Source organism: Oryctolagus cuniculus, chromosome X (assembly GCF_964237555.1).
Source record: "Oryctolagus cuniculus chromosome X, mOryCun1.1, whole genome shotgun sequence".
Classification (NCBI taxonomy): domain Eukaryota; kingdom Metazoa; phylum Chordata; class Mammalia; order Lagomorpha; family Leporidae; genus Oryctolagus; species Oryctolagus cuniculus.
In genome coordinates, this window is record NC_091453.1 from 91,741,079 (window position 1) to 91,762,287 (window position 21,209).

The window sequence follows — 21,209 nt, forward strand, 5'->3', positions numbered from 1 at the left end:
GTACAGAGAGACAGGGAGACAGAATGACAGACAGACAGACCAAAACCAAGAATCAGACACACCAACAGGCAGGCAGACATGCAGAGACAGAAAGGCCTACTCAGAGAAATCACACAAGAAAGAGAGAGGTAGAGAGGAAAAGAGAGAAAAACAGATTGTGGAAGACATAGAGATATAGACAAAAACAGAGAGACAGAGGCAAAGACAAAGAAATAGACATAGACAAACAGCAAGACAGGGAGACAGCGTCCAAAAGAGAGACAGAGATACAGATATACAGAGACAAACACACTACAGAACAGAAGTGAACAGAGAGGCTGATTGACAGAACTAGACAGGCAGAGAGAGACACAGACAGATATATAGAGACAGACCAACTCAGAGAGAGGCAGAGACAGACCAAGAGAGCGAATGAACAAGAAACAGGGAAAGAGAGATAAAGAGAGAGACACAGAGACAAAAATAGAGGCAGAGAGAGCAACATACAGAAACAGAAAGAAACAGCAACAGGCAGACAGATACAGAGAGATACATACACACAAAGAGACAGACCAAGACAGATGTGCAAACGGTGACAGAGATACAGACAGACTGATAGATGGACAGAGATAAATTGACAGAAAGGAGAGCGTTAGACAGATTGACAGACAGATATATAGAAAGACAGACCCAGAGACCAGCAGAGAGAAACAGACTGACAGGCAGACAGAAAGACAGACAGGCAGAGAAACAGTGAGAGTGACAGAGAGACAATAATAGAGCAAGAGACTGTCAGAGACAGGAGTAAATGGGGAACAGATAGATACAAACTGAGAGATGGACAGACACACAGAGACAGACACAAATTGATGGACAGAGAGACAGGTGGACAGTGAGACAGACAGACAGACTGCTGAGAGAATCAGACTGAAAGGCAGACAGACAAAATGACAGGTACGCAGACAGAGACAGGGAGAAGGAAATGGAAAGACAGACCAAGAGATGGAGAGAGACTGATAAAGAGACAGAGTTGAGAGAGACAGATAAAGAACAGACAGCAAGAGACATGCAGAGAGAGAGAGATGGACAGAGATGCAGATGGATAGGTAGAATCAGACACACAGAGTGACAGGCAAGCAGACAGACAAAAAGAGAGAGACAGGCAGACAGAGACAGACACAGATACACAGAGAATGAGACTGCTGGCAGATAGAGACAGACAGTGATAGAGGCACAGAGGGAAACAGAGAGAGGTGGATGGAGACAGAGATGGACAGAAGGACAAGGACAGAGACACAGGAGTATTCAGACATACAGACACAGAGAGTGCAAGAGACAGAGACTGTCTTCCATAGTGGCTTTACCAGTTTGCATTTCCAGCAACAGTGGATTAGTGTGCCTTTTCCCCACATCCTCGCCAGCATCTGTTTGTTGATTTCTGTATGAGGGCCATTCTATTCAGTATGAGGTGAAACCACATTGTGGTTTTCATTTGCATTTCCCTGATGGCTAGTGATCTTGAATATTTTTTCATGTGTCTATTGGCTGTTTGGATTTCCTCTTTTGAAAAATATCTGTTTAGGTCCTTGACCCATTTCTTAAATGGGTTGTTTTGTTGTGGTAGAGTTTCTTGATCTCTTTTTAGATTCTGGTTATTAATCCTTTATCAGTTGCATAGTTTGCAAATATTTTCTCCCATTCTGTTGGTTGCCTCTTCACTTTCCTGACTGTTTCTTTTGCAGTGCAGAAACTTCTCAATTTTATGTAATCCCAGTCAGTTGTTAATTTTGGCTTTGATTGCCTGTGCCTATATCTTGCAGGGTTTCTCTGATGTTCTCTAATAATTTGATGGTGTTGGATCGTAGATTTAGATCTTTAATCCATGTTGAGTGGATTTTTGTATAAGGTGTAAGGTCTTGCTTCATGCTTCTGCACATGGAAATCCAGTTTTCCCAGCACCATTTGTTGAATAGACTGTCCTTGCTCTTGGAATTGGTTTTAGATCCTTGATCAAATATAAGTTGGCTGTAGATGTTTGGATTAATTTCTGGTGTTTTTATTCTGTTCTATTGGTCTATCCGTCTGTTTTTTTACCAGTACCAGGCGGTTTTGATTATAACTGCCCTGTAGTATGTCTTGAAGTCTGGTATTGTGATGCCTCCGGCTCTGTTTTTGTTGTATAAGATTGCTTTAGCTATTCAGCGTCTCCTGTGCCTCTATATGAATTTCAGCATCATTTTTTTCCAGATCTGAAAAGAATGTCTTTGGTATTTTGATTGGTATCGCATTGAATCTGTAAATTACTTTTGGAAAAATGGACAGTTTGATGATATTCTTCCAATCCATGAACATAGAAAATTTTTCCATTTTTTTTTTGTATCCTCTTCTATTTCTTTTTTTGAAGTTTTGTAATTTTCATCAGAGAGGGTGGAGATATGATCTCCTCTGTTGTAATCATACCCTCGCTTCCTTTTCCAAGGTGATCAGTGCCCAGGGTTAGCCCACAGTGGGTGCAGCCCTCAAACCGCACCACCACATGAACTGCACAAAGGACCTGTGCAGTCCTCAGTATGAGCGTGGGTCCCTCTGCAGTGGCCCATCCCAGGCAGTCGGGGAGCAACGAGCCTCTGGTGCCAGACACAGTGGTTGCCCAGAGACCGAGCTACACCCTGTGCCCTGTCATGCAGTCAGAGTTATAGTCACAGAGTTCAAGACTCCCACAGTCACAGGGTGCAGGCGATTTGCTCCGACCCACTAGCCTGTCCCGTCCATGGAAAGCACAGAAACGTTCCAAAGCCAGCTGCCTGTGGGTGCTCCGCGTTGGCAGTTTGAGTCCTGGAGCCTGTGATAGGTTGAGAAAATGGGGGCACCTCACAATGCTAAATGGGTTCCCAGCCCCCTGTCTATCCTCCCAGCCAGACTCAAAGTCAGTCGGGAATGCAGCTTTTTCCCTCTGGTAAAATCCCCTGGTCAAATGGGTGCACGAGAGCCACTGCAGCCTCTACTTGTGTCAAAACGGCACCTTCTCCCTGCCGGTTGCCAGGCGCCCTTGGTGGGGGATGGATTGGAAGAAACGTGATTTCCTTCTGCTGGATTAGCTGGGTACACTGCGCCGCAGCTAGGGCCCCAGGCTGGACTCAAAGGCAGTATGGTCTGCAAGGCTCTCCCTCGGTGGCATGGGCTTCCAGTCTGCTCTCCCCTCACTCTCCTAAGCTGACATCTCCTCCAGTTCCTGGCTGCGGGGCTCAAGTGTTGTTTCTCTGCTTGTTGCGCGTCCACACCTTCCTTGCTGCTCCATCGCATCTCTTCCTTCTGTAGAATTTCCACGGCACGCTTCTCTCCGACTCTCCCAGGAATGCACTTCCTCTGCTTTTCGTCTGATATTTTCCCCTCGTCTAAGGCAGCACATCTATTTCCTATTGGAATTCCCTTTGCTCGTTTTTCTTCCCTACTCTGAGCCATAAGCAAGCACTGATTTTTCGGTTTCTGTGAAATGCCTGTTCTGAACATTCCATATATATGGAATAATCAGATAGCTAGTTTTTTGTGATAGGCTTCTTTCACATAGCATGTTTTGAAGATGAATCTATGTTGTAACATGTTTCTTAAATGTTTTTAAAGATTTATTTATTTATTTGAAAGAGTTACACAGGGAAAGGAGAGGCAAAGAGAGAGAGAGAGAGAGAGAGAGAGAGAGAGGTCTTCCATCAGCTGGTTCACTCCCCAGGTGGTTGCAATGGCCGGAGCTGCACCAGTCTGAAGCCAGGAGCCAGGAGCTTCCTTCGAGTGCACATGGTGCATGCGGGTGCAGGGCCCAAGCACTTGGGCCATCTTCTGCTGCTTTCCCAGGCCACAGCAGAGAGCTGGATCGGAAGTGGAGCACCCGGGACTCGAACCGGCACCCATATGGGATGCCGGCACTGCAGGTGGTGGTGGCTTTACCCACTATGCCACAGTGCCAGCCCTTGTAGCATTCTTAATGATAAAATTAAAGTGATGGATTAATGTTTGCAGATGTTTAGTGACATGGAAGGAGATGAGATGATTGTGACTATAAAGGGATAGCATAAAAGATCTATGTAGTTGAAAAAAGTTTTTATGTTTATTTTGATGGTGGTTACACAGATCTATACAAGCAACAAAATTGCATAGAACTTTGGAAAAACTGCATATTCAGCTGCAAAACAATGCAGTTGAACTCCTGCTTTATACCACATATAAAAATTAATTCAGAACATATGAAAGATCCAAGCATAAGAGAAGAAATTATAAAACTCTTAGAAGAAACAGGGAGAAAAAAAGAACAAAAAAAACCAGGAACAAATCTTCATGAACTTGGATTGGGCAGTGGTTTCTTAGATGTGAGACAAAAAACACAAACAACAAAAGAAAAAAATGTGGAGGGATGACATTGTGACACAGTGGGTTAAGGGCACTGCAGGTGGCGGCTTTACTTGCTATGCCACAGCACTGACCCCATGTCATTTTTATTTATTTATTTGTTTAAGATTTATTTATTTATTTGAAAGTCAGAGTTACACAGAGAGAAGGAGAGGCAGAGAGAGAGAGAGAGAGAGAGAGAGAGAGGTCTTCCATCCACTGGTCTACTCCCCAGATGGCCACAATGGCTGGAGCTGCACCAGTCTTAATCCAGGAGCCAGGAGCCTCTTCCGGGTCTCCCACGTGGGTCCAGGGACCCAAGGATCTGGGCCATCTTCTACTGCTTTCCCAGGCCATAGCAGAGAGCTGGATTGGAAGTGAAGCAGCCAGGACTTGAACCGGCACCCATATGGGATGCTGGCACCGCAGGCAGTGGCCTTACCCACCATGCCATGGCGCCAGCCTTGTCATTTTTATTTTTAAGACTATTGAGGAGCCGGTGCTGTGGCATAGTATTGAACCAGCTTTGTATCCCTGAAATAAATCCTAACTCATTGTGATATATTATTTATTATTATTTTATATGTTGTTGAATTCTCTTTATTTTATTTATTTATTTATTTTTTTTTTTGAGAGGAGGAAGGGGCAAGAAGGAGAGAGCACTCCATCTTCTGGTTCACACCCCAGGTACCCACATTGATCAGGGCCAGGCCAAGCTGAAGCCAGGAGCCAGAAACCCCATCTGGGTCTCCCATGTGGGTTGCAGGTGCCCAAGTACTTGAGTGATCACCTGCTGTCTTCCCATGGTGCATTAGCAGAAAATTGGAGTTAAGAGAAGAGCTAGACTCAAACCCAGGCACTCCAATATGGAATGCAGGCATTGCAACCTGTGGTTTAGGCTAGGTAAGACACCTGCCCCAAGTCACTGGATTATATTTGTTAATGTTTTGTTTAGGATTTCTGTATCAATGTAAATGAGTACATTGTTCCGTAAGGCTTCTCTTTTTTGTACTGAATTTGTCTGATTTTCATTTCAGGATAATACCAGCTTCATAAAATCAGTTGGCATTCCCATCTCTTTTCTGGAAGAGATTGTGTAGCATTGATGATGTTTAGATGTTTGGTAGGATTCTTTAGTGAAACCATCTGGATCTGGAGGTTTCTCTTCCTAGGAGTTTAATGTCCTTAATAGTTACAGAGCCATTCAAATTATCTATTTCATGTTGAATCAGTTGGGATAGTTCTGTTTTTGAGAAATTGGCATATTTCTTTTATTTTTTCAAAGATTTTATTTATTTGATAGGTAGAGTTACAGAGAGAGAGAGGGAGAGACAGAGAGAAGGTTTCCATCCACTGGTTCCCTCTGTAAAATGGCTGCCACGGCTGGAGCTGGGCTGATCTGAAGCCAGGAGCTTCTTTTGGGTCTTATGCAGGGTTCCAAGCACTTGGGCTATTTTCTGTGTTCTCAGGCCATAGCAGAGAGCTGCATCAGAAATGGAGCAGCTGGGACTCCCACCCGCACCTATATGGGATGCCAGCACCACTGGCAGAGGCTTAGCTTACTGCGCCACAGCACCAGCTCCAGGTATATTTCTTTTTAAAAAGTTATTTATTTATTCATCTATTTATTTGATGGGTAGAGATACAGAGAAAGGAAGAGACAGAGAGAAAGGGAGCTTCCCTCTGCTGCTTCACTCCCAGAATGCCCACAATAGCTAGATTAGGCCAAGCCAAAGCCAAGAGCCTGGAACTCATCTTTGTCTTCCACTTAGATGGTAGGGAACCAAGTTCTTCATATATCATCCAGTGCCTCCAGGTTAACAGGATGATGGATTAGAAGGTGGAGGCAAGACTTGATCCCAAGCTCATGGGTATGGGATATGGGATGGGAGGGGGTCTCCCAATCAATGGCTTAACCCATGGTGCCACAACATGTATCCCAGAAATTGGTCTATTTCAAATTATCAAATCTGTCAATACAGAGTTGTTTATAAGTATTTATTATCCTCTGTTGTGTTTTGTTTTGTTTTAAAGATTTATTTAGTTATTTGAGAGTCAGAGCTACACAGAGAGACGAGAGGCATAGAGAGAGAGAGAGAGGACTTCCATCCGATGGTTCACTCCCCAGATGGCTGCAATGGCCAGAGCTGAGCCGATCTGAAGCCAGGAGTCAGGAGCTTCTTCTGGGTCTCCCACACGGGTGCAGGGGCCCAAGGACTTGGGCCATCTTTTACTGCTTTCCCAGGCCATAGCAGAGAGCTGGATGGGAAGTAGAGCAGCCGGGTTTTGAACCGTGCCCATATGGCCAGGGCGTTAACCCGCTGCGCCACAGCACCAGCCCAGGTTTTTTTTTTTTTTTAAGTTATTTATGTATTTTGAAAGAATTACAGAGAGAGGGGCTGGCGTTGTGACGCAGTAGGTTAGTCTTCCACCTGTGGCACTGGCATCCCATATGGGCACTGGTTCTAGTCCCAGTTGCTCCTCTTCTCATCCAGCTCTCTGCTGTGGCCTGGGAAGGCAGTGGAAAATGGCCCAAGAGCTTGGACCCCTGCACCCAGAAGAAGATCTTGCTCCTGGCTTTGGATCATCTCAACTCCAGCCATTGCAGAAATTTGGGGAGTGAACCAGCAGATGGATTACCTTTCTCTCTGTCTCTCCCTCTCACTGTCTATAACTCTACCTCTCAAATAAATAAGTAAAATCTTGAAAAAAAAATTACAGATTACAGAGAGAGAGAGAGAGAGAGAGGAGAGATCATCCATCCACTGGTTTACTCCCCAGAAGGATGCAACGGCGGGCGCTGAGCCATGCCAAAGCCAGGAGCCAGTTGCTTCATCTTGGTCTCCCACATGGGTGCAGGGGCCCAAGCACTTGGGCCATCTGCTGCTGCTTTTCCCAGGCCATTAGTAGGGAACTAGATAGGAAATGGAGCAACTGGGACATGAACTAGTGCCTATTTGGGATGCTGATGCCACAATGCCAGCCCCTCTTTTGTTCTTTTACAAGGTACATTATAATTTTTAAAATATATGTTTATTTTCATTTTATTTGAAGTGCAGAGACCAAGATCTTCATCCACTGGTGTACTCCCTAAATCCCCGGAATAGCCAGGGCTGGGCCAGGCGAAAGTCAGGAGCCTGAAACTCCATCCAGGTGTTCCATGTGGGTGGCAGTGACCCAAGTGCTTGAGCCATCACCTGTTGCTTTCTAGGCATATTTTACTTTGATGTTTGACTAGAGTAGGCTGTGTATTATCAGAATGACTTTCTGGTCTGCTAGGCCACCCTTTCCCCAGCCACTTAACTAAAAGGAACAAAAAGGAACAAGTATTTCCTGGGTCTCGACATTTTTTTTTAACAGTTTCAGGATGCAGGCTTCTTCTGCACCCTATATGGAATGTGTGAGAGACAAAAAGAAAGCCCCAGACTACTCAGCCCTGCAGTGTTGTTTAATTCCTAAGATCCTTAGACAATCTACCGTGTCATTTTCACCCTCCACACTTTTGTTATGACATCAAGGTGTTATTTTTTCTTTTAAAATTTTTTGACAGGCAGAGTTAGACAGCGTGAGAGAGAGAGACAGAGAGAAAGGTCTTCCTTCCATTGGTTCACCCCCCAAATGGCCGCTACGGCCCACGCCATGCCGCTCTGAAGCCAGGAGCCAGGTGCTTCCTCCTGTTCTCCCATGTGGGTGCAGGGCCCAAACACTTGGGCCATCCTCCCCTGCATCCCCGGGCCACAGCAGAGAGCTGGACTGGAAGAGGAGCAACCGGGACAGAATCTGGCATCCTGACTGGGACTAGAACCTGGTGTGCTGGTGCCGCAGGCAGAGGATTAGCCAAGTGAGCCACGGCACTGGCTTTTCTTTTAAATTTTAAGAGGGAGGATTAGTGAGAAATAGGTCATTGATTCTTAATTTTTTAATATTTCCTTCTACTTTTTTTAAAAAAAGATTGATTTCAAAGGCAGAGAAATTGACAGAAAGTGAGGGAGACACACACACACAGAATAAGAGAATATTTTCCATGCCCTAGTTCATTCCCCAAATGGCTGCAACTGCTGGTTCTGGGTCAGGCTAAATCCAGGAGCCAGGAACTCCCACATGGCAGTCAGGGGCCCAAGCACTTGGGCCATCTTCCTCTGCTTTCCCACACACATTAGCAGAGAGCTGGATCAGAGGTGGAGCAGCTGGAACTGGAACCCGTGCTCATATGTGATGCTGGCATTGCAAAAGGTGGCTTAACCTGCTGTGCCACGGGTTCTTCTTTCTTTAGATACACTTTCTGTTATTCATGTGATTTCTTGAGTTTCCTGCTTGTTCATGTATTGCTTGTTGGAATACTTCATGTGTTATTGTTGAAATATATTGGAATAAATATGTGCATGCAATGCTATGCCTTTTTTATGAGTACCACTTTAGTTGTGTATCATGGGTTTTGATGGGTGCCGATTTCCCTGCTGATCATCTCTGAACAGTTTATAATTTCTGTTTTGATTCTCTATTTAACTCAAGGGTTATTTAGAAGAGTGTTTTTGGAAATGCCAAGTGGCTAGATGGGAGGCGGAGCTGTCCTTTGAGCCCGCATATTTCCACATAATACCAAGCAGTTCCTCAGGGAGCTGTGCGTCTTCAAAGAACCTCTCATGGGAAATGAGATTGGGAATTGGGGTCCCTGCTTTCCTTTCCCTACTTTCATTCTTCAGCTGTTTATTGTATTATTGTATACTTACTATATGCAGTAAGATGTTTGATATTAACCAGGAGAAAAAGAAAGTAGAAACCTAGTTCCTGCCTTCAGGAAACATAGTATCTGGTTGATGTGATGATATGTTTGTACAAACCAGCACAATAGCAATATCTGTCAGTAGTGACTACATTATGGGCACTGGGCATTCAGGGACAAGGGGAATAAGTGTAGACTAAAGTAGTTGCGGGGAAGAGCTCTTGGAGGAGAGGAAGGTATTTGGGTTAGATTTTTAAAAAAGATTTATTTATTGGGGCCGGTGCTGTGGCGTAGTGGGTAAAGCTGCTGTCTGCAGCACTGGCATCCCATATGGGCGCCGGTTCGAGCCCCAGCTGCTCCACTTCCCATCTAGGTCTCTGCTGTGGCCTAGGGCAGCAGTGGAAAATGGCCCAAGTCCTTGGGCCCCTGCACCCATGTAGAAGACCCGGCAGAAGCTCCTGACTCCTGGCTTCGGTTCGGCACAGCTCCAGCCATTGCAGCCAACTGGGGAGTGAACCAGCAGATGGAAGACCTCTCTCTCTCTGCCTCTCCTCTGTGTAACTCTGACTTTTAAAATAAATAAATAAATCTTTTTTTGAAAGGCAGAGTTAGGGAGAGGGAAAGAGCGAATGAGCTTCCATCCACTGGGTCACGCCCCAGATGACCATAACAGCCAGCGCTGGGCCAGGCTGAAGCCAGGAGCTCTGTCCAGGTCTCCCACATGAGTGGTAGGGGCCCAAGCACTCAGACCGTCTCCTGCTGCCTTTCAGAGGCCGTTACCAGGAAGCTGGATCAGAAGTGAAGCAGCTGGAACTCTAACTAGCACCCGTATGGATGCCAGCGTCACAGGCGGCAGCTTTATGCACCATGCTGCAATGTTGGCCCCATGAGTTGGATCTTAACAGATAATAGGACTTAAAAATATACAGAGAGGAAATGGAAGGCTCTTGCAGGAGCCAGAAGATTGGCATAGGCAAAGGCTACTATGGCTGGAAACGGGAAAGTTGAGTTGTGGTGGGAGAGGACAAGGCATCAATTTTAGTTTTGTTGGGTTTTGGATGATTATAGAATATCCTAGTGGAAGATATCCTGGAAATTATTGATCCTCATTTAGTGATAAACTAGTTCAGTTTAGCTTTGTCCAAAACAGTAGTTCATTCTGTCTTGTTTCGGTTGGGTATATGTGTCATAGGCAGTATTCCAGGTAGCTTCTTCCTACCCCTCCTGATCTACAATGTACTGGTTTATACCGTGCTCTATGCCCTAGGAGGCTAATCTGGATGAACTACATCAATAAGTCCCTTTCCCTTCCTGGCTTCCGGTAGGGTTTGAGCAGTGGAGTTCCATGGTGTGTCATCAAAGGGGAGGAAGAGACCGAGGTCAGGGTGTTTATTCTTGGCTTCCTCCTTGCAGGATTGCCTGAGGCTAGATACTGTCCCTTAATTAAAGGTCATGGCTCCTCTTTTTTGTTTAAAGATTAATTTATTTATTTGAAAGTCAGGGTTACACAGAGAGAGGTCTTCCATCTGATGGTTCACTCCCCAGTTGGCCAGAGCTGCACCGATCTAAAGCCAGGAGCTTCTTCCGGGTCTCCCACGTGGGAGCAGGGGCCCAAGCACTTGGGCCATCTTCTGCTGCTTTCCCAGGCCATAGCAGAGAGCTGGATGGGAAGTGGAGCAGCCAGGTCTCGAACTGGCGCCCATGTGGGATGCTGGTGCTTCAGGCCAGGGCGTTAACCCACTGCACCACAGCGCTCCTCTTAAGGGAACTCTGTATTCCACATTTTCCTTTTTAAAAAATCTGGCATCTGTTCCTCCTGTCATCCTTTTGGGTGTAGGGAATGGTAAGAGCCCAAGGAACTGCACTGTCTCTCCCTCTTGGGTCCTCACCCCCTGCCCACACCTTTTCACTAATTATGCTAATTTGAGGGCACCATCTGTTTCCTGCTGGGACCCGGAATGATACAGATGAGGTCTCAATTTTCAAGGAATTAGAATACAATGAAATAAGCCTAACAAAATAGGACTAAATGTGATTCAATCTGTTTCTCTCTGATTAATCTAGACTCTTGCAGTTTGTTCAGATAATCATTCTGAACTACATTCTTCAGAGAACCATCGATGTGGGGGAGTGTCAGTTCATGGAATATTAATAATAACTTGCATTCATTAATTACCTTTCCCATGCAATGTACTAAGCATTTTTTTTTTAGATTTGATTTATTTATTAAACAAGTAGAGTTACAGAGAAAAGGAGAGACAGAGAGAAAGGTCTTCCATCCGCTGCTTAACTCCCCAAATGTCCACAATAGCTGGAGCTGGGCGGATCTGAAGCCAGGAGCCAGGAGCATTCTCCAAGTCTCCTATATGGGTTCAGGGGCCCAAGGACTTGGGCTATCCTCTATTGCTGTCCCAGGCCAAAGCAGAGAGCTGGATTGAAAGTCAAGCAGCTGGGACATGAACTGGTACCCATATGGGATGCTGGCACTGCAGGCAGAGGCTTAGCCTACTACACCACAGCACAGGCCCCCATCTAAGCATGTTTTTTATATTATATAATATTTCACTTAACCTTAGCAGCCCCATGAAGTAGGTAATTTTTAAAATCTATTTTGTGGCTGGCGCCGCGGCTCAATAGGTTAATCTTCCACCTTGCGGCGTCGGCACACTGGGTTCTAGTCCCGGTTGGGGCACCGGATTCTGTCCCGGTTGCCCCTCTTCCAGGCCAGCTGTCTGCTATGGCCCGGGAGTGCAGTGGAGGATGGCCCAAGTGCTTGGGCCCTGCACCCGCATGGGAGTCCAGGAGAAGTACCTGGCTCCTGGCTTCAGATCACCGCAGCAGCCATTGGGTGAACCAACGGTAAAGGAAGACCTTTCCCTCTCTCTCTCTCTCTCACTGTCCACTCTGCCTGTCAAAAAATAAATAAATAAAAAATAAAATCTATTTTGTGGCACTGGCACTGTGGCGTAGCAGGTAAAGCTGCTGTCTGCAGGGCCAGTATCCCATTTGGGTGCTGGTTCCAGTCCCAGCTCCTCTGCTTCTGATCCACCTGGGAAAGCAGTGGAGGATGGCCCAAGTGCCTGGGCCCCTGCCATCCACATGGGAGACCTGAAAGAAACTCCTAACTCCTGACTTTGGCCTGGCCTAGCTCAAGTTCTTACAACCATTTGGAGAGTGAAACAACAGATGGAAGAGTGCTCTCTCTCTATCTGTGTGTGTGTGTATGTGTGTGTGTGTATATAACTGCGTGTAACTGCCTTTTGAATAAAATAAATCTTTAAAAACATTTTAAAAAATAAAATATTTTGTATAGGCAAGGAAACTAAGGCTCAGAGAAATTAAATACCCTGCCAGAGAGTTCACAGCTAAGAAACAGCAGAGTTGGGTTTGAGATTCAGGTCTGTCTGACTCCATAGCTTGTGTTCTAAAGTCAAAGTGTGGTCTTCAGATCAGTAGCATTTATGAGCTTGTTAACCCTCACCCTAACCCTAGAAGTCAGAAATGTTAGAAATTTAGGCTCAGCCGGCACCATGGCTCACTTGGCTAATCCTCTGCCTGCGGCACCGGCACCCCGGGTTCTAGTCTCAGTTGCTCCTCTTCCAGTCCAGATCTCTGCTGTGGCCCAGGAGTGCAGTGGAGGATGGCCCAAGTGCTTGGGCCCTGCACCCGCATGGGAGACCAGGAGGAAGCACCCAGCTCCTGCCTTCAGATCGGCATGCAGTGCCGGCCGTGGCGGCCATTGGGGGAGTAAACCAACAGAAGGAAGACCTTTCTCTCTGTCTCTCTCTCACTGTCTATAACTCTCTCTCTCTCTCTCTGTCTCTCTCTCTCACTGTCTAACTCTGCTTGTCAAAAAATATAAATATAAAAGAAACGTAGACTCTCAGGGCTAGCATTGTGGCATATCATGTTAGGCTGCCACCTGAGACGCCAGCGCTGGTTAAAGTCCTGGCTGCTCCACTTCTGATCTGGCTTCCTGCTGATGCACCTGGGAAAGCAGCAGAAGATGGCCTAAGTGCTTTGGCTCCTGCACCTATGTGGGAGACCTGGAAGAAGCTCTGAGCTCCTGGCTTTGGCCTAGCCCAGCCCTGGCTAATGTGGCCATTTGGAGAGTAAACCAACTGATGGAAGATCTCTTTGTCTGTCTCCCTCCCTCCCTCTGTAACTGTGCCTTTCAAATAAATTAATAAATTTTTAGAAAGAGAAATAAAGCATGAAATGATTACTCTATGAAATGTGCTCTGTTTCACTAGTCATCAGGAAAATCAAACTAAAACCACAGTGAGATACTACTATACACCTATCACGGTGACTATAATGAGACAATTGATGTATGATGCATTGATGAAGATTTGTATGTTTTGAAACTTTTAAAAAAGATTGAGTTACTTGAAAGGCAGAGTTACACAGAGAGAGGGAAAGACCAAGAGAGAGATCTTCTACCCTCTGGTTTACTTCCCAAAATTATTGCAATGGTGAGGGCTAGGCCAGGCCAAAGCCAGGAGCTTCTTCCATATCTCCCACATGGGTAGCAGGGTTCCTAACACTTGGGCCATCTTCTGCTGCTTTCCCAGGGGTGTTAGAAAGGAAGCTGGACCAGAAGTGGAGCAGCTGGGTCTTGAACTGGTGGCCATGTAGGATGCCAGTGTTGCAGGTGTCAGCTTAACCTGCTATGCCACCATGCAGGCCCCTCTTTTGGAACTTTTGAACACTGTTGGTGCTATTGTAAATTGGTACACCTACTCTGGAAAGCTAGTTGGCAGTATCTACTAAAGCTGAACTTACCCTAAGGACCAAGTCATTCTATTCCTAGACGTTTAATCAAGAGAAACTCTCCCATGTGTAGATCAGAATGCACAGTATAAAAGGAGTCTTTAGAAAGTTCGTGGAAGAAAATCTATTATGGAAAAAGTCTTCATGGGTTTCATTTTTTTTTTCATGAAAATAAACTTACCTTTTTATTCAATTTTCCATGTACTTTTTAAGTACTCTTGTATAATAACATAAACTACTAGCCTACTTTATTATATAAGGTAGTGTTTGCAGTACATGCACAAATAGTAAAAGGCAAGAAAGTGTCATGAAATGTACAAATATATGCAGTCAGTTGCAGAGCTACCCCAAGCCGGTGTCCCTTATGCTTCCTTGACCTGAGTAAGAGGCATCACAGTTCAAAGGGTCTAAGTGTTTTTTCCGCATCTTCACTGTGTCCTGGCCGGGAATGCTGGGTCTGACCTGTTTAAGGGTATCAGTACACAATGTGAAACGCTGGTAAGCAGGCGACTCTCCCAAACTTAAAGCTCAACTCCTCTAGCACTTCTTTTTTTCTTTTTTTTAACTTTTATTTAATAAATATAAATTTCCAAAGTACAACTTTTGGATTATGGTGGCTTTTTTCCCCCCATAGCCACCCTCCCACCTGCCGCCATCCCATTCCCTCTCCCACTCCCTCTCCCATCCCATTCTTCATCAAGATTCATTTCCAGATATCTTTATATACAGAAGATCAACTTAGTATATACTAAGTAAAGATTTCAACAGTTTGCACCCATACAGAAACACTAAGTATAAATAAAGTACTGTTTGAGTACTAGTTATACCGTTAATTCACATAGTACTACACATTAAGGACAGAGATCCTACATGGGGAGTAAGTGCATAGTGATTCCTGTTGTTGGTTTTTTTTTTTTTTTTTTTTTTGACAGGCAGAGTGGACAGTGAGAGAGAGAGACAGAGAGAAAGGTCTTCCTTTGCCGTTGGTTCACCCTCCAATGGCCGCTGCGGCCGGCGCGCTGCGGCCGGCGCACCGCGCTGATCCGATGGCAGGAGCCAGGAGCCAGGTGCTTTTCCTGGTCTCCCATGGGGTGCAGGGCCCAAGCACCTGGGCCATCCTCCACTGCACTCCCTGGCCACAGCAGAGAGCTGGCCTGGAAGAGGGGCAACCGGGACAGAATCCGGCGCCCCAACCGGGACTAGAACCCGGTGTGCCGGCACCGCTAGGCGGAGGATTAGCCTAGTGAGCCGCGGCGCCGGCCTCCTGTTGTTGATTTAACAATTAACACTTTTATTTATGACATCAGTACTTACCCGAGGCTCTTGTCATGAGCTGCCAAGGCTATGGAAGCCTCTTGAGTTCGCCAACTCCAATCTTATTTAGACAAGGTCATAGTCAATGTGGAAGTTCTCTCCTCCTTTCAGAGAAAGGTACCTCCTTCTTTGATGGCCCATGCTTTCCATTGGGATCTCACTCACAGAGACCTTTCATTTAGGTCATTTTTTTTTTTGCCACAATGTCTTGGCTTTCCATGCCTGAGAAACTATCATGGGCTTTTTAGCCAGATCCGAATGCCTCAAGGGCTGATTCTGAGGCCAGAGTGCTGTTTAGGACATCTGCCATTCTATGAGTCTGCTGTGTATCCTGCTTCCCATGTTGGATTGTTATCTCCTTTTTAATTGTATCAGTATTAGCAGACACTAGTCTTGTTTATGTGATCCCTTTGACACTTAATCCTCTCATGATTAATTATGAACTGAAACTGATCACTTTGACTAGTGAGATGGCATTGGTACGTGCCACCTTGATGGGATTAAATTGGAATCCCCTGGCACTCTTAACTCTACCATTAGGAGTAAGTCTGAGTGAGCATGTGCTGAACTGTACATCTCCTCCCTCTTTTATTCCCACTCATATTTAACAGGGATCACTTTAAATTTAAACACCTAAGTTAAATTTAAACACCTAAGAATAATTGTGTGTTAATTAAAGAGTTCAACCAATGATATTAAGTAGAACAAAAAAATACTAAAAGGAATAAAGTTATTCCTCGACAGGACAAGGGCTGATCAAGTCATTGTTTCTCATAGTGTTCATTTCACTTCAACAGGTTTCCTTTTAGGTGCACAGTTAGTTGTCACCCATCATGGAGAACATATGATATTTGTCACTTTGGGACTGGCTTATTTCACTCAGCATGATATTTTCCAGATTCCTCCATTTTGTTGCAAATGACCAGATTTCATTTTTTTAACTGCTGTATAGTATTCTGTAGAGTACTGCCTGTGCCTCCGGGGTCTTTTCCAAGAAGTCTTTGCCTGTGCCTGTATCTTGTAGGATTTCTCCGATGTTCTCTAATACTTTGATGGTGTTGGGTCATAGATTTAGGTCTTTAATCCATGTTGAGTGGATTTTTGTGTAAGGTGTAAGGTAGGGGTCTTGCTTCATGCTTCTGCACATGGAAATCTAGTTTTCCCAGCACCATTTGTTGAATAGACTGTCCTTGCTCCAGGAATTGGTTTTAGCTCCTTGGACAGTGAGAGAGACAGAGAGAAAGGTCTTCCTTTTCCGTTGGTTTACCCCTCAATGGCCACTGCAGCTGGCGCGCTGCAGCCGACACACTGTGCTGATCCGAAGCCAGGAGCCAGGTGCTTCTCCTGGTCTCCCTTGCGGGTGCAGGGCCCAAGCACTTGGGCCATCCTCCATTGCACTCCCGGGCCATAGCAGAGAGCTGGACTGGAAGAGGAACAACTGGGACAGAATCCAGTGCCCCAGCTGGGACTAGAACCTGGTGTGCCGGCGCCGCAGGCAGAGGATTAGCCTATTGAGCCACGGCGCTGGCCAGTACCATGCACTTCTTAGCCAGCTGTGACTAACTCTGGCAGCTGGCACCAGACCCCAAACCCAACCCAGATAACCAAAAAGATGCAAATGGTCTCTGGTGTAATTGAAATGAACCATTGGCAAAGTGCTTGGATCAAAATTCTAAGTTCTGGGCACAGTGCTGTGGTGTAGCAGGTAAAGCTGCTGCCTGCAGTGCTGGCATCCCGTATGTGTGTTGGTTCAAGTCCTGGCTGCTCCACTTCCGGTTGGGCCCCTGCACCCACGTAGGAGACCCAGAGGAAGCTCCTAGCTTCAGATTGGCACAGCTCCAGCTGTTGGGGCCAACTGGGCAGTGAACCAGCCGATGGAAGACCTCTCTCTCTCTCTGCCTCTCCTTCTTTCTCTCTGTAACTCTGACTTTCAAATAAATAAATACATCTTTTTAAAGAATTCTAAATTCTGAACAATGCCGGTTCTAATGCAAATGGCTTATAGGATATTTAGCAGAAAACAGAATACTGGAAAAGGAAAGGCAGTACCTGGTTCCTGCTCTCTTGGATTTACTGTAGTTACTTTCTAGAAGTTTCTTGGTAATTGCCTTTAAACTCCCCAGGTTAAGACCTTGAAAAGCCATCACAAGGGTATATGAAGTAGAGTAAGAGTTTCAAAAAAGGGCTAAGAAGGAAGAAAAAAACAGGAGATTGGAGCATTGTGACTCAATGGGTTGGGCCACTGCCTGCGATGCCAACATCCCAAATGAGCACCTCTTGCAGTCCTGGCTGCTCCGTGTCCAAACCAGCTCCCTGCCAATGTGTTTGAGAAAGCAGCGGAAGATGACTTATGTCCCTGGGCCCCTGCCACCCATGTGGGAGACCTGGATGGAGTTACAGGCTCCTGGCCCGGTCCCAGCCATTTTTGGCCATTTGGGGAGTGAACCAGTGGATGGAAGATTCTCTCTCTCTTTCTCTCTAACTGCCTTTCAAATATTTTTTAAAAAAGAAGACTCTTTTGAATGGGTTTTTTCTGTTCTTTGATGATTGGAATGGATGGTCTGAGCAGCCTCTTAGGCATTTGATCCTGTAATGACTCATGAAAAGAGCCTTAAAAAAGGTTTGGGTTCTAGTCCTACCACCACTGGTTCAGTGACCTTATTCAAATCAATTAATCTCTTTGAACTTCAGATACCTCATCTATAAAATGGAGACAGTACAATCTGCCCTCTGTATCCATGGGTTCTACATCCAGATATTCTACCAACCTCTGATAGAACTTTTTTTTTTAATTGCTTCTGGGGACCAGCATTGTGGTACAGCGAGTTAAACTACTGCCTGTGACACTGGCATCCCATATCAGAGTGCCAGTTTGAGTCCCAACTGCTCCACTTCTGATCCAGCTCCTTGCTAATGTGCCTAGGGAAGCAGCAGAAGATGGCTCAAGTACCTGGACCCCTGCCATCCATGTGGGAGACCCTCATGGAATTCTAGGCTCCTGGCTTTGGCCTGGCTCAGCCTCAGCCATTGCTGCCATTGGGGGAGTGAGCCATCTGATTGAAGATTCTCTCTCTCTCTTTCTCCCTGTCCTTGTAACCCTGCCTTTCAAATAAACCTTTTTAAAAAATTGCTTCTGGATTGAACATACAGACTTTTATCTTGTCATTATTCCCTAAACAAGACAGTGTAACAACAATTTGCACAGCATTTACATTATATTAGATTTTACAAGTGATCTAGAGATGACTTAAAGTACACAGGAGGATGCGTGTAGGTTATACATACATACTATACCATTCAAGATAAGGAAATTGAGCATCCATGATCCATGGTGTAGGGGGTGGGCTGGACCCAATCCCCTGCAGATGCTCAGGGATGACTATGACAGTATTTACCTGATATGACTATCGAGGTATGTGAAGTGCTCAAGCATGATGCATGGCCCAAGGTAAGTAATAAATTAATCATCATTCTTCTCCTTGTCTAAACACTGTCATTGAAGCAGAGGAGGAGAGCTTTTTGAATAGGAGAGGGAAGTCTGTTCTGTGTAATGCCAAATGCAGCACAGAGGTCAAGGAGAATGAGAATTGAGAAAAGGCAAGGGTTTTTAGACTTGATTAGAAATTCTCAGTGATATTTACATTTGAGACTTACCTTCTGAAGTCCTTGTTTTTACTGGAAATGGGAATCAGTTTAAAAAGAAATTCCATCACTTTTTGTGCTCAGGATACATATTTACTTTAAGTTCAGAGCGAGTGAGATTTGTCGGGAGAGTAAGAAGGGAGCTGCAGCTGTGGCAGCCAAAAGCAGACTTTGTGCGATGTGAAAATGTTCTGTATCATCACTGTCCAGTACGCATGGAGCTGTTGAGCGCTTGAAAGGCAGCTAGTGTGACTGAAGAACTGGAACTTTAATTTTGTTGAATCTTAATTAGCTTAAATTTCAATAGTCACATGTAAGTAGTGGACACCAAAATGGACAGTGCAGCTCTGTGTAATTAGGGATATACTACAAGAACAGTTAAATCCCAAAGTAATTGGAGTCAAACAGTAGAAACTTTACTGTTGGGGCTGGCTCCATGGCGCAGTTGGTTAATCCTCCGCCTGCGGCGCTGGCATCCCATATGGGTGCCCCTCTTCCAATCCATCTCTGCTTTGGCCCGGGAGGGCAGTGGAGGATGGCCCAAGTGCTTGGGCCCCTGTACCCACATGGGAGACTGGGAAGAGGCACCTGGCTCCTGGCTTTGGATCAGCGTATCTCCAGCCATTGCTGCCATTTGGGGAGTGAACCAATGGAAATAAGACCTTTTTCTCTGTCTCTCCCTCTCACTGTATGTAACTCTACCTGTCAAATAAATATATAAAATCTAAAAATAAAAAGAAACTTTTATTGTTCAGAAAAATTGGTGTCCTCTGGGTTGAATTTAAAGAGAGTCTTGTAGAGCAGGTGAAACTTAGTGTTTAGATAGGAGGAAAGAGGGCAAGAAGTTATTCCAGATGGATTGGAGGGGATGGGCAGAGGTTCTGAGTTGAAAATGCCTCATATATGAAAGTTTGAGGACAATGGCCATTCTAAAATAAGGCATTCATGTTAGGAGGTAGGTGTGTTTGGGCCAGGTTTTGGACAGCCTTGAAGGCTAGCAGAGTTTGAGTTGTTCATATAGGTCAGTGTTTTGCAAAGCTTTCTTAAAACACATATTCCAAGGTCCTAGAGCTACTAAATCAAATTGGTCTGAGTTGGAGCCTCATAAATCATTTTAAGCAAGCTCCCTAGGTGTTGTAATGCACACCCAAGTCTGGGATCTGTTAGATAGGCACAAAGGAGCCCTTGGAGGCTTTTGGTCACAGGAATGACATGATGTTAGAGGTATCTTGGGAAGCTTGATAAGATGGGAAGGGGTAGGATGTGAAAAATGGAGTAGGGAAACCAGTTAGGTGACTATTAAAATAAACCCAAATCTTTTCCGGCTGTATCTTTGGCGTCACCTAATCAAGTCCTAAAATTTGCCTGCAGACCATATTTGAATTTTCATCGCAATTTGTTTGGTGCATGTTTGCCTGACTTCCTGAGTCCAAATCCCAGCTCTACTAAGTTATCTTACCTTCGGCAAGTCTCGATAACTTCTGTGCTTTCATTTCCTTACCTCTACCTGGAGATGATCAAGGCTCCTATCTCATAAAGGCATTGCAAGTGTTAGATTACATCACAAAGGGCTTACAACAGTACCTGGCACTTAGTAAGCACCCAATAAGTATTGGTACTACTGTTACTTAAACTAAAAAGCTCTTTAATTTATTCTAGCCAGTCAGTTATATTTATATTAAATTTACCCATTTGACATTAAAACTGAGTCTTGTTCAACAAATAGTATGAAGAGAAAAAAATGAAAAATAAAAAAAAAAGCCAACTATTCCTCAACAGTCAAGACAAGGGCAGCTCAGGTCATCCCTTTTCTTTCTTTCTTTCTTTTTTTAACAGGCAGAGTGGACAGTGAGAGAGAGAGAGGCAGAGAGAAAGGTCTTCCTTTGCCGTTGGTTCACCCTCCAATGGCCGCCGCGGCTGGCGCACCACGCTGATCCGATGGCAGGAGCCAGGTGCTTCTCCTGGTCTCCCATGGGGTGCAGGGCCCAAGCACTTGGACAATCCTCCACTGCACTCCCGGGCCACGGCAGAGAGCTGGCCTGGAAGAGGGGCAACCGGGACAGAATCCAGCGCCGCTAGGTGGAGGATTAGCCTATTGAGCCATGGCACCGGCAGGTCATCCCTTTTCAAGTGTCAGTTTCACTTCTGCAGGTTTAGTTTTAGATGCTCTATTCTTTCTTGCAGATCAGGGGGAACATATGGTATTTGCCCCTTTGGGACTGGCTTATTTGACTAAGTAAGATGTTTTCCAGATTCCTCCATTTTGTTGCAAATGACCAGATTTCATTTTTTTTTTACTGCTGTGTAGTATTCCATAGTGTACATATCTCATAATTTCTTTATCCAGTCTTTGGTTGATGGGCATTTAGGTTGGTTCCATGTCTTAGCTATTGTGAAT

At 45.2% G+C, this 21,209-nt stretch overlaps 1 protein-coding gene across 25 annotated transcripts in view; it reads left to right on the top strand.

Annotated features, from left to right (window-relative positions):
- Nucleotides 1-21,209, top strand: part of TRMT2B (tRNA methyltransferase 2 homolog B) — a 111,645-nt gene that overhangs the window by 83,553 nt on the left and 6,883 nt on the right. For 14 of the 25 annotated variants that reach the window (XR_011385535.1, XR_011385544.1, XR_011385542.1 and 11 more), the window contains 2 exons: nucleotides 5,829-5,944; nucleotides 7,414-7,784. The exons of 9 other annotated variants lie outside the window; for them this stretch is intronic. The gene's annotated coding sequence lies outside the window, so the exon portion shown is untranslated. Of the gene's footprint in view, nucleotides 1-5,828; nucleotides 5,945-7,413; nucleotides 7,785-21,209 lie in introns of those variants that run through there. 2 more of the 25 variants (XR_011385527.1, XR_011385533.1) reach the window with 1 other exon arrangement.